This window comes from Dasypus novemcinctus, chromosome 2, assembly GCF_030445035.2.
Source record: "Dasypus novemcinctus isolate mDasNov1 chromosome 2, mDasNov1.1.hap2, whole genome shotgun sequence".
Taxonomy (NCBI): domain Eukaryota; kingdom Metazoa; phylum Chordata; class Mammalia; order Cingulata; family Dasypodidae; genus Dasypus; species Dasypus novemcinctus.
In genome coordinates, this window is record NC_080674.1 from 197,977,529 (window position 1) to 197,988,980 (window position 11,452).

Below are 11,452 nucleotides of genomic sequence, written 5' to 3' on the forward strand. Positions count from 1 at the left end.
ACAGCCTGAGTCATGCTTCACTGACATAGCCCAATCAAAAGCAATCTAATCAAGTGACCTAAAGTGAGTCTAATGCAATCAAAAGTTACCACACCCACAGGAACAGATTAGTTTAAGAACATGACATTTTGGGTTTATTGGCTTACATGTTTAGAATTCCAAGGCTGAGAAAAGTGTCCAAATCAAAGCATCATCTGGTGATGCTCTTCCCTGAAGATGGACAATCCTGGACTCCTCTGTCTCATGAGAAGGCAAATGGTGGTTTCTGCTAGTGTCTGCCTTCTCCTCCAGCTTTTGTTGCTTTCAGCTTCTGACTCCTCTGTCTGTGGCTTTCTCTCTCAGCTTCTGTGGTTTCCTCTCTGAGCTCCTGTGTCTCTCTCCATATTCATCCCATTTATAAAGGCTCCAGTAAGAGGATTAAGATCTATCTGGGGCATGCCCTACTGGCATGATCTAATCAAAAGGTCCCTCTTACAATAGGCTCATACCCACAGGAATGGATTAACTTTAAGGACATGATCTTTTCTGGGGTCCACAAAAACCTCAACCTACCACAACATCTTATACAATGGTAATACAATATCAAAACCAGAAAACCGACATAGTACAGTATGAAAAACTACAGACCATATTTAATTTTAAAAACTGTTATTCTATTACCATATATAGACCATTTTCAATTTTCACTTTTTTAAAACTTGCATTCATTTGCAAGTGTGTCTAATTCTGTGTAATTGGAGTCCATGTATACTATGCCTTTGTAGTCACACTTCCTACCCCTGTTTGTCTCCCTGGCAACCACTGATCTGTTCTATGTCTCTATAATTTTTCATTTCAAGGTTATCTTATAAGTGGGATTACAGTATAAACTGTGTGAGAGCAACTTTTTCACTAAAATTATATCAGTGATAATGGCAGAATAAGAAATTCAGAAAATCCACTTCTCCTTAAAGCAACAAAAATACTGCCCAAAACTGTCAAAATCAACTTTTTCAGAACTCTGGAAACTAAAAACCAAAAGTTAGCAATAATCCAAGGAGTATGTAATCAAGAAAAACATATAAAAAGGATCGTATACTTTGACCCACTGGAATTCATATCATATTTAAGAAAACAGTGCCTAACCCCAAATCATGGAGATTTATTTGCATGTTTCTTCTAGGTGTTTTATAGTTTTAGCTCTTACAGTTATGTTCATGGTCCATTTTGAGTTTTTGGGTACCACTACAAACTTTGAGGTAGAGGTCCAATTTCAATTTTTTTGCATGTGGTTATCCACTTGTCCCATGGCATTTATTAAAAACACTATATTTTCATCCATTGAATTTCCTTGGCACTTATGTAGAAAAATCAATTGATTAAAATGTAAGGTTTATTTCAAGACTCTCAGTTGTGTTCCATTGATCTATATGTGCATCTTTATGCCAGTACCACACTGTGTTTGTGTGCCTTTGTAGCTTGGTAGTAAGTTTTGAAATCAGGAAGTATGAGTGTTCCAAATTAGTTCTTTTTCAAGGTTGAAAAAGATTGAACAATTTATATGGTAATGAATTACCTTATGACTTTTAGAATCAGTTATGATTTCTGCCTAAAAGGCCGCTGTGATTCTACCAGGGCTTTAACTGAGTCTTCTTCAGAATGGATTTCCCAGCTAGCATGCTTCAACGCATTCCATTTTCTACATCTCCATGCTGAAAAGGGTCCACACTGACTGTGTGGCAACAGCCAGGCAGCTTCCATTTCCCCATCTCCACCTCTCACCATCTAGGGAGGATCTGCGTGGCCAGCCTGTGGAAGTACACTTCCTCTTTGCCACACAATGCTGTGTTGCTGAAGAACTACTCTGCTGGTCTCAGAAGCTGAGTAGATGCCCACATCTCCACCAGCCTCTTAGGGAAGAAGAAGCCTGAACATCAGAAGATCCAAGCCTCCCATCTCTTGGATGCAGAAGATCCATACTGGCCAGTGCTTGTAACTTGACAGTAACACCAGATTCTGCTCCCACCACACCTACAGCTCCTCCTCATAGCACAGATGTTCTGCCTATGGGAGGGTCCAGGCAAGTCTCAAAAACTGGGAAATCCCTGCCCCTGCCAAGGGGCTTGAATTGAACTGGATCAGACTGTAGAGCATTTTATGGCTTAGGAAGTTGTTGAGGTCTAGGGCCACGAGGGGGGGAGGGGGTGGCGCGCGCGCCATTTCTAGTCGTTTTCAAAGAGCCTCGCGCTGATTCTCACGGGCCCGGCCGCCGGCCCCTTCTCTGCCCTGGATTGGTAGCTTATGTGGATCTTGATGAAAGAGCAATTGGTGCTCTCAGGGAATTTAATGAAGAAGGAGCTCTGTCTGTACTACAGCAGTTCAAGGAAAGTGACTTATCACATGTCCAGAACAAACGTGCATTTTTATGTGGAGTTATGAAGACCTACAGGCAAAGGGAGAAACAGGGGAGCAAGGTGCAAGAGTCCACAAAGGGACCTGATGAAGCAAAGATCAAGGCCTTGCTTGAGAGGACTGGTTATACTCTGGATGTAACCACAGGACAGAGGAAGTATGGTGGTCCTCCACCAGACAGTGTGTGCTCTGGTGTGCAACCTGGAATTGGAACAGAGGTCTTTGTAGGTAAGATACCAAGAGATTTATATGAAGATGAGTTGGTGCCCCTTTTTGAGAAGGCTGGTCCCATTTGGGATCTTCGTCTTATGATGGATCCACTGTCTGGTCAGAACAGAGGGTATGCGTTTATTACCTTCTGTGGAAAGGAAGCTGCACAGGAAGCTGTTAAACTGTGTGACAGCTATGAAATTCGTCCTGGTAAACACCTTGGAGTGTGCATTTCTGTGGCAAACAACAGGCTTTTTGTTGGATCAATTCCGAAGAATAAGACTAAAGAAAACATTCTGGAAGAGTTCAGTAAAGTCACAGGTTTAACAGAGGGTTTGGTGGACGTTATTCTCTATCATCAACCCGATGACAAAAAGAAGAATCGGGGGTTCTGCTTCCTTGAATATGAGGATCACAAGTCAGCAGCACGCTGATGAGTGGAAAAGTAAAAGTCTGGGGAAATGTAGTTACAGTTGAATGGGCTGACCCTGTGGAAGAACCAGATCCAGAAGTCATGGCTAAGGTGAAAGTTTTATTTGTGAGAAATTTGGCTACTACAGTGACAGAAGAAATATTGGAGAAGTCATTTTCCGAATTTGGAAAACTTGAAAGAGTGAAGAAGTTGAAAGATTATGCATTTGTTCATTTTGAAGACAGAGGAGCAGCTGTTAAGGCCATGGATGAAATGAATGGGAAAGAAATAGAAGGGGAAGAAATTGAAATAGTCTTAGCCAAGCCACCAGACAAGAAAAGGAAAGAGCGCCAAGCTGCTAGACAGGCCTCCAGAAGCACTGCGTATGAAGATTATTACTATCACCCTCCTCCTCGCATGCCACCTCCAATTAGAGGTCGGGGTCGTGGTGGGGGGAGAGGTGGATATGGCTACCCTCCAGATTACTATGGCTACGAAGATTACTATGATGATTACTATGGTTATGATTATCACGACTATCGTGGAGGCTATGAAGATCCCTACTACGGCTATGATGATGGCTATGCAGTAAGAGGAAGAGGAGGAGGAAGGGGAGGGCGAGGTGCTCCACCTCCACCAAGGGGGCGGGGAGCACCACCTCCAAGAGGTAGAGCTGGCTATTCTCAAAGGGGGGCAACTTTGGGACCACCAAGAGGCTCTAGGGGTGGCAGAGGGGGTCCTGCACAACAGCAGAGAAGCCGTGGTTCCCGTGGAGCTCGGGGCAATCGTGGGGGCAATGTAGGAGGCAAGAGAAAGGCAGATGGGTACAACCAGCCTGATTCCAAGCATCGTCAGACCAACAACCAACAGAACTGGGGTTCCCAGCCCATCGCTCAGCAACCGCTTCAGCAAGGTGGTGACTATTCTGGTAACTATGGTTACAATAATGACAACCAGGAATTTTATCAGGATACTTATGGGCAACAGTGGAAATAGACAAGTGAGGGCTTGAAAACGATATTGGCAAGATAACGATTGGCTCTAGATCTACATTCTTCAAAAAAAAATTGGCTTAACTGTTTCATCTTGAAGTAGCAATTTGCTGCCATTTGTATTGAGCTGAAGAATCACTATTGTGTATATACTCAAGTCTTTTTATTATTTTTCCTCTTTTCATAAATGCTCTTGGACATTATTGGGCTTGCAGAGTTCCCTTATTCTGGGAGTTACAATGCTTTTATCGTTTCAGGCTTCATTTTAGCTTCAAAACAAGCTGGGCACACTGTTAAATCATGATTTTGCAGAACCTTTGGTTTTGGACAGTTTCATTTTTTTGGATTTGGGATAGATTACATAGGAGTATGGAGTATGCTGTAAATAAAAGTACAAGCTTTAGTGCTTTGTCTTAGTAGTTTTAAAAAATTAAAGCAAACAAATTTAAGTTTTCTTGTATTGAAAATAACCTATGATTGTATGTTTTGCATTCCTAGAAGTAGGTTAACTGTGTTTTTAAATTGTTAATGTTGTGGAATTTAAGAGAAGTTCAATTATTTGAGTATAGAGAGGCCAGGACTCAGGAATGATTTTGAGAAGGAAAATGGTTTATTGACGGCCGGCCGGACTCGGGAGCTTTCTGTTTGAATCCCGAGCCCGGAACAAGATTTTCAAACGTCTTTTATACAGAGAGGAAAGGCCAAATCGTCCCTTTGTTTCAGTTCTCAATAGGCTTCAATTAGCATATATCTCTTCCACATCTTAGGTAAGCTTTTAGCAAGGACTCCAGACATTTTAGATAAGCCTTGGTTTTTGCATTTCCCCTAAATACTTAAAGTTTATAGCCCTTGCTTTGTTAAACATTTCCTGGGACTGGAGCCTGCTGGTCCCTAAGAGCAGGACTGCAGCCTCTTACCGTTTCACACCCACAAGTCAAACAACTTAGTTATCTCTGAAGAGACAAAGAGCCTTCCACCCATAGCCCACATCATTCCCCCCCTTTGTCAAAGTTTACTTGCTAAGCTTTGGCATAATTATTGTTGTAGCTATGAGGTGGATGACTTTTTGTTGTCTTGACTGATTATTTATCAGTCTTTAGTACAGCATCAAGGACCGTTTTTAGAAGTTTAGAACTTTTCATTCTGGACAGCAGAATCTTGGGCAGGGGCCTCCCGCAGTTATTCTGCTGCCACTGGCACTCACGTGGATTTCCAGTCAGGTTCCAGATCCATCTATTACTTTTATTTTACTCTTAAAGAGTTTACACCTTTAATTTAAAAGGGGTGCTGAAGGGAGACGATCTCTTTTCTGTAACTGCTTCCTGCTGGCCATGGGCTGTAGTCATTGCCTAATAAGGTGTAAAAACTCTTTAATTTATTCTAACTGGAGGAAGATGGATCTGGCATTCTGTACGAAGTTGGATGAAGTTTTCATATGGTTAATAAGATGTTCACTCTGAAAGAAACAAACTTAATTAAAAATTTGGAATACCCGTTTTTAAAAGAGGACACATTGGATTACAGAGATAGACAAGATTAGATGCCTATAAAGATGGCATTCCTTAAAAGCTGGTGGGAACAGCATATATATTCTTTTTTAAGTTATCCATCTTTAGAGAGAAATTGCAACAGACACTTAGCTTTGTCTGAAGACACATTCCAAGCTGTTCAATGATTGACACTCATTCGCTCTGTCAGATGCTCCTGGTGAACTGGCACTCCTTGGGCAACTGGCTTCACTCAGGATTAGAACACTAATTTGGAAATACTCTTAGTTTTCACCTGTGGGAGTGATCAGAACTACAGAATAAAGATTTTTACACCTTGGTTTTCATTGTACAATTTCTAGCAATTTTGACTTGTTCAATAGGTGACTCACCATCAGCAAGCAAGCCTCACTTTTGCTAACTGAGACTGGCTGAGACTGCCACCTTATTCTATAGACATGTTATTAACTGTTTAGAAAATGATTTTACCAGGAATTTAACATGTCTAATATACTTCTGCACTTGATCCAAAATAGAAAAGATAACATTACAATTATTAGGCATATATTTAGTACAGGATAAAAGTACAGCACTTAATATTAACTAATGTATTACTTAATGCATAAGGATTCAGAGTTGCCATTATTAGTTTTGAGTTTCAGGTTTGTAATACTTTACATGTTATCTCTCCATGAGAGCAGGCCATAATGCCAATTGTGCTCAAGTTTTACTTACAGTCTCCTGGTATCATGGCTCCACTCAGCATGTTCTTCAACGCAGTGAGCAAGTTGCAGCATCCTTCCAGTATTCCAGAGATTTTCCAGTATTCTACTAGCCTGGTGCATAGTGCTCTCTGGCACCATGGAACAGTGCCAGTCTGGAGGCGATATCCATTGTACACTTGGCTGTACCGAGTCATTATTGGCTGCAGGAGCTTGAAACTGCAATATAGTTTCCATCAACTTCAGGAGCAGAACCAGAGACTGATATAGCACATTTTTTTAATTGAGGGGTCAGTGACCAGCCTAGCCAATAACTCACATGGAGAGGCCACCTGTAATGTATACAAGGCCTGGTTCGAATGCACAAGAGTTTGACAATGTTAAAGTTTATTCCTTGTTTTATATATATTTTAAACAACTTAACGCAATACATATATCAAATGACTATTTACTTACACAATTTTACTATGAAGATAACAGTAGGTACTTTACTTTAGTAATAGAGGAAAAATACTTTTCATTGTTAGAATGAAAACAGAATATTTCCAATAGAATCAAGACAACTTTTTATTACCATTTACTTAAATGTGTATTTTGCAGTGGCATTCAGACAGGTTTATTATCATGAAGTTATTTCTGCTACCAATACCAATCTAAGTTTCTTTAGTTAACAATGACTTCTACAACTAGAATTATTTAAACATTTTCAGTTTGGAAGATGTTTTACAAACTCTTTATAATTGACTATAACCGCATTGACTAGACACCTCATGTTTAAATAAACTTACTAAATTACAATTACCAATGAAAGAAATTTACTCTCTATTTAAGAGAGCATATCTACAATCTTTTCCCTTTAGCCTAATTTCACCAATGTGAACTTACAATTTTCACTTACAATTTTCATTACTGTAAAGATTTTGTACATATGTTAATTTAGTTTATAAATTAACTATGGGAGATTACACTCAAGTTAAATAAAATTGAAACCATAATAGTTTATGCAAGGAATGTTCTCTTTTTCCCTTACAGGAAGCTAAAAACTTCTTTTCTTTAAGTTATGAAAATTATTAATTTAAAAGCATAACTGACTACCAGGTTTTAAAACACATGCATACTGACTTCCAGGTTTCAAAACACATTACACAATTACTTAATTTTTTAAAATCATAACCCAGGAAAGATCTCTCCATAGTTTTTATGGACTTTCCTTTACTTACTGAAATTTGTTAATAGAGCCACTAATTACCTTATTTTGTTGGAAAGAAATCTTCTGGAAGAAAATAAGGCTCACCAGATTGTGGAGAAGAAAATACTTTATTCTCAATCTTGCAAGAAGGGGCGCAGAGCCAGATATGGCTGGTGCCCCGAACAAAGAAAAATGACACAATTTATACCCCTAAGCCTAGCATGCAAGCTCTTCCTGTTTTTCCATAGATTGGATACTTCAGAAGTTACAGCTTATCTGAGATTTAACTTTCCCACGCAAAAGTTTGATTTAACTGCTTCCTCTATCACATTCCAACCATTTTAGTTTTTACCTGCTCCCCCCTTTTTCAAATAAGGAATAGAATTTAGTGCTGAAATGGCACCGACTTAGTTAGCTCCTTCTTGGGCATCCTTCCACTGCCCATAGGACTGGCCTAAACTGGTCTCCTCCACTGCTGTCCAACCCGGGAGTGGGAGACTGAGGCAGCAGGCCGCCGGGTTACATCAACATTTTTCTTCTGTGAAAATTAACCTAATCTTTGTTTTGTTTTTTTTTTTTTCAATTTATGGCTGACAAAGGTTTAAACTGGGAAATTACCAGGCAAACTGATTCTTAATTCCCTAGCCTAGTAGATAGGTTTAATCTGCCACACCTAGTCTTGCCTTAAAAGCTCTTGCAAAGAGGAGGCCCTTTCCCAATTGTTTCCATAATCAGATTTCTATGACTTTTCCATCCTGCTTAGTTCAATTTGGGCTTTAAGAATATTTATAAATATAACTGCATATTTAATTTTTAACAATTTGAGCAAATAGGCAGACATGAATAGTTTGACACAACAACACGACTTTAGTTACTTTAAACTTTTCAGAGACTTTTGAAACTCTTCTTAATTTGCACTATGACCATGCAGTTTACCACAAGAATTTTCTTTCTTACTTAATGGATTGTAATAACCAAAATGTTCTCAATGCCTTAGCACCATTGTTTTAGAACTTTATATTTTACCTTGAAATTAGCAGAATTTTGGATAAGCAACAAGATTAGTTTTATATATATTTACTGAGGCTATTTGAAGCCTCAGGGAGACAGACTGCTTTCTCTCATGAATTGCCACTCTTAGGAACACTGACCGTCAAGGCAGGAGACTTCTCCCCCTCCACCCCCCTTTTGGTTTTGGAGATAATAAAACTCCAGTGGTCATTTAACCTTATTCTATCAGGCAGCAATTTATTTAGTTTACACTTGAATTCATGAGAGAAAGGGTTACTAATACCAGAAGAGGAGACAGTGATGTCCCAGCTCTTCTCAATTATGAAATAACCACAGGCAAAGGCAAAGGGCGAGGTTAGGCCTGAAGCAACCATAAACAAAGGAAAGGTTAGTGTAGAATTTACACTTAAATAATAGTTTCAGGCTAAATTCACCCAGCTATAATCTCAGTTATTGTCTTTCCACTGTTTTACAATATAAATGCATTTATAAATGATTTTAACTCTTAGTTACAGTTTTTATTAATTTTTTAAAACCTATTAATTTTATAACACCTTTAAATACCTTTCATTCAACTTATAACATATTAAATGAACTTAACCATTACTTTAATTTTTCCTTTAAAGTGAAAGAATAAACCTCTTGCAGTTAGTTTGAAATAAAAGGCTACTTTTCAGGATTTGATAAAATGTTCTTTTAAAAGAGGTAAGACTCTTCTTCAATCATTGAGGATATGATGAGGTTAAAGCACAAGAAGCTATTGATAAATGATTTTCTTTATATATTGATCTTACTCAATTTAATCATAAAAATTTCCCTTCCACAAACCTTCTACACTTTCAGTATTCATTCAGGTTCTGTCCCACACTCTACTCTTTCCAATAATCAATCATTTTATCTTAGGACAAAATCATCTTCTGTTTCCTTAACAATAAAAACACATTCCATATATCCCACATACTGAGTTACCAGGCAAACTTCTTACAACATATAATTGCCATTAATACTAAACAAGTTTGTTAAAATAATGAACTTTTCTTCACTTTAAATACTTAGTAGCATGTAATACCAGAAACAGTTTTTTTGGAAGCAAGTTGGCAGGGGAGATTGGCTGCCGAATAAGTTTGTTATAAAATTGCCTTTTATTATTATTATTATCAATTCAGTTTTGTTAAATAATGACTTTCTGCAATTAGCCACTTAAATACCTTAAACAATGCTTTGTAAAACTTTTATATTTATACCCTTAACACAAATTTTACCTTCACAGAACATTCTCTTACTTAAGGTTACTACAATACCTTCTAAGAACCTGAGCAGAATGCAAACGTATTTTGGCTTTGACACCCTAAGGAGGGAACTTTACTGCATTTATTCTGATTCTGCTTTTCACCTCCTTCACTTCCCCCCCTTCCAGGCAGTCGGGTGCACAACAAACAGGAATGCGGCTTATGAATAGAAGGGTGGACTCACTGGAAAGGGGCAAGCCGCTCCCCCCTTTCCAGCTTTCAGCCAAAATGGGCAGACAGAACCTACTCAAATTTGGCAACTCTCCCAGGAACCCAGCCGCCCTGACTGGGACATTCCCAACAGACTTGGGTGCTTGGCGCGGACACAGATGGCCTCCAAGCCCCGGCAAAGGGCCAGACCAGAGACAAGACACCAGAACATGCACAAACATCTAGACTCCTCAGCTTTTGCCCCAGAATCATTTCACCCCCTTGCCAATGGCAAGGGAGGGCTCCAGCTCAGCTGTAATTCTACTTCATGTAAGGACACAACTCCAACACTAACATTGAGCTGACACAGACAGAAGCACAAAGGTCACTAATCTGACTCACAAGTTTATATATTTATTTTCACCACGGCTGCCCCCACAGCCATCACAAACCTCAGAACACTTAACATTTGGTATAAAGCAAGTTCATTCACAAATTAGCACCATAACAAAAGATTTCAGCTAGACTTTTCCACTGTTTAAACTTTACACCCAGACCAAGCTCCACCAGAAAAGCCGATCCATTTTCCTGTAACCAAGTTTTGTTTTCCTTAATCTAGACCAATTTCCAGGATATTAGGACTCGAACCTATAAATACCCTTCCTATTAAAATCGAGACTCCACTCCTTTAGTGGATATAAGACCAGTACCAGATTCTAACATGCAGTTAGACAAACCCAAAACACCAGGGCTTTTCCCCGGTTTTCCTCCTTTTCCCAAGCCTAGAGAGAACGGCTTCCCCCCAGCCTTCTGGGGCTACTAGGGTTCTCTCGGGAGGTGATCAGCCTCCCCTTCCTAGCAATTAAAGCTAGGGCCTTCCAGACTCTGCTCACCCGGGGAGTCTTACCTTCTTCCATGTTCGGAGTTCTTTTTCGTTCCCAGAATCTTTCTCTTCAGACCTTCCATTGCCCCTTGATTTTGTCGGGAAGATTCTGGTGGAGCCCACATCTTTTCTGGATTAAATTTAATCCAGGGGCGCCCAGATTTGGGGTTCACCCGAGTCCTCCCGGCTTCCTCGGGGATTTGGAAGGGGCAGCAAAATGCTACCGTCTCTGGCCTTCATTTTTGTCCCTTCGCGGTCGCCATTAATGTTGTGGAATTTAAGAGAAGTTCAATTATTTGAGTATAGAGAGGCCAGGACTCAGGAATGATTTTGAGAAGGAAAATGGTTTATTGACGGCCGGCCGGACTCGGGAGCTTTCTGTTTGAATCCCGAGCCCGGAACAAGATTTTCAAACGTCTTTTATACAGAGAGGAAAGGCCAAATCGTCCCTTTGTTTCAGTTCTCAATAGGCTTCAATTAGCATATATCTCTTCCACATCTTAGGTAAGCTTTTAGCAAGGACTCCAGACATTTTAGATAAGCCTTGGTTTTTGCATTTCCCCTAAATACTTAAAGTTTATAGCCCTTGCTTTGTTAAACATTTCCTGGGACTGGAGCCTGCTGGTCCCTAAGAGCAGGACTGCAGCCTCTTACCGTTTCACACCCACAAGTCAAACAACTTAGTTATCTCTGAAGAGACAAAGAGCCTTCCACCC

General features: G+C 39.7%; 1 pseudogene; it reads left to right on the top strand.

The window, feature by feature from the left end:
• Positions 1 to 2,177: 2,177 nt before the first annotated feature.
• On the top strand, positions 2,178 to 4,527 carry LOC101414952 (heterogeneous nuclear ribonucleoprotein R pseudogene; annotated as a pseudogene).
• The last annotated feature ends 6,925 nt before the right edge of the window (positions 4,528 to 11,452 follow it).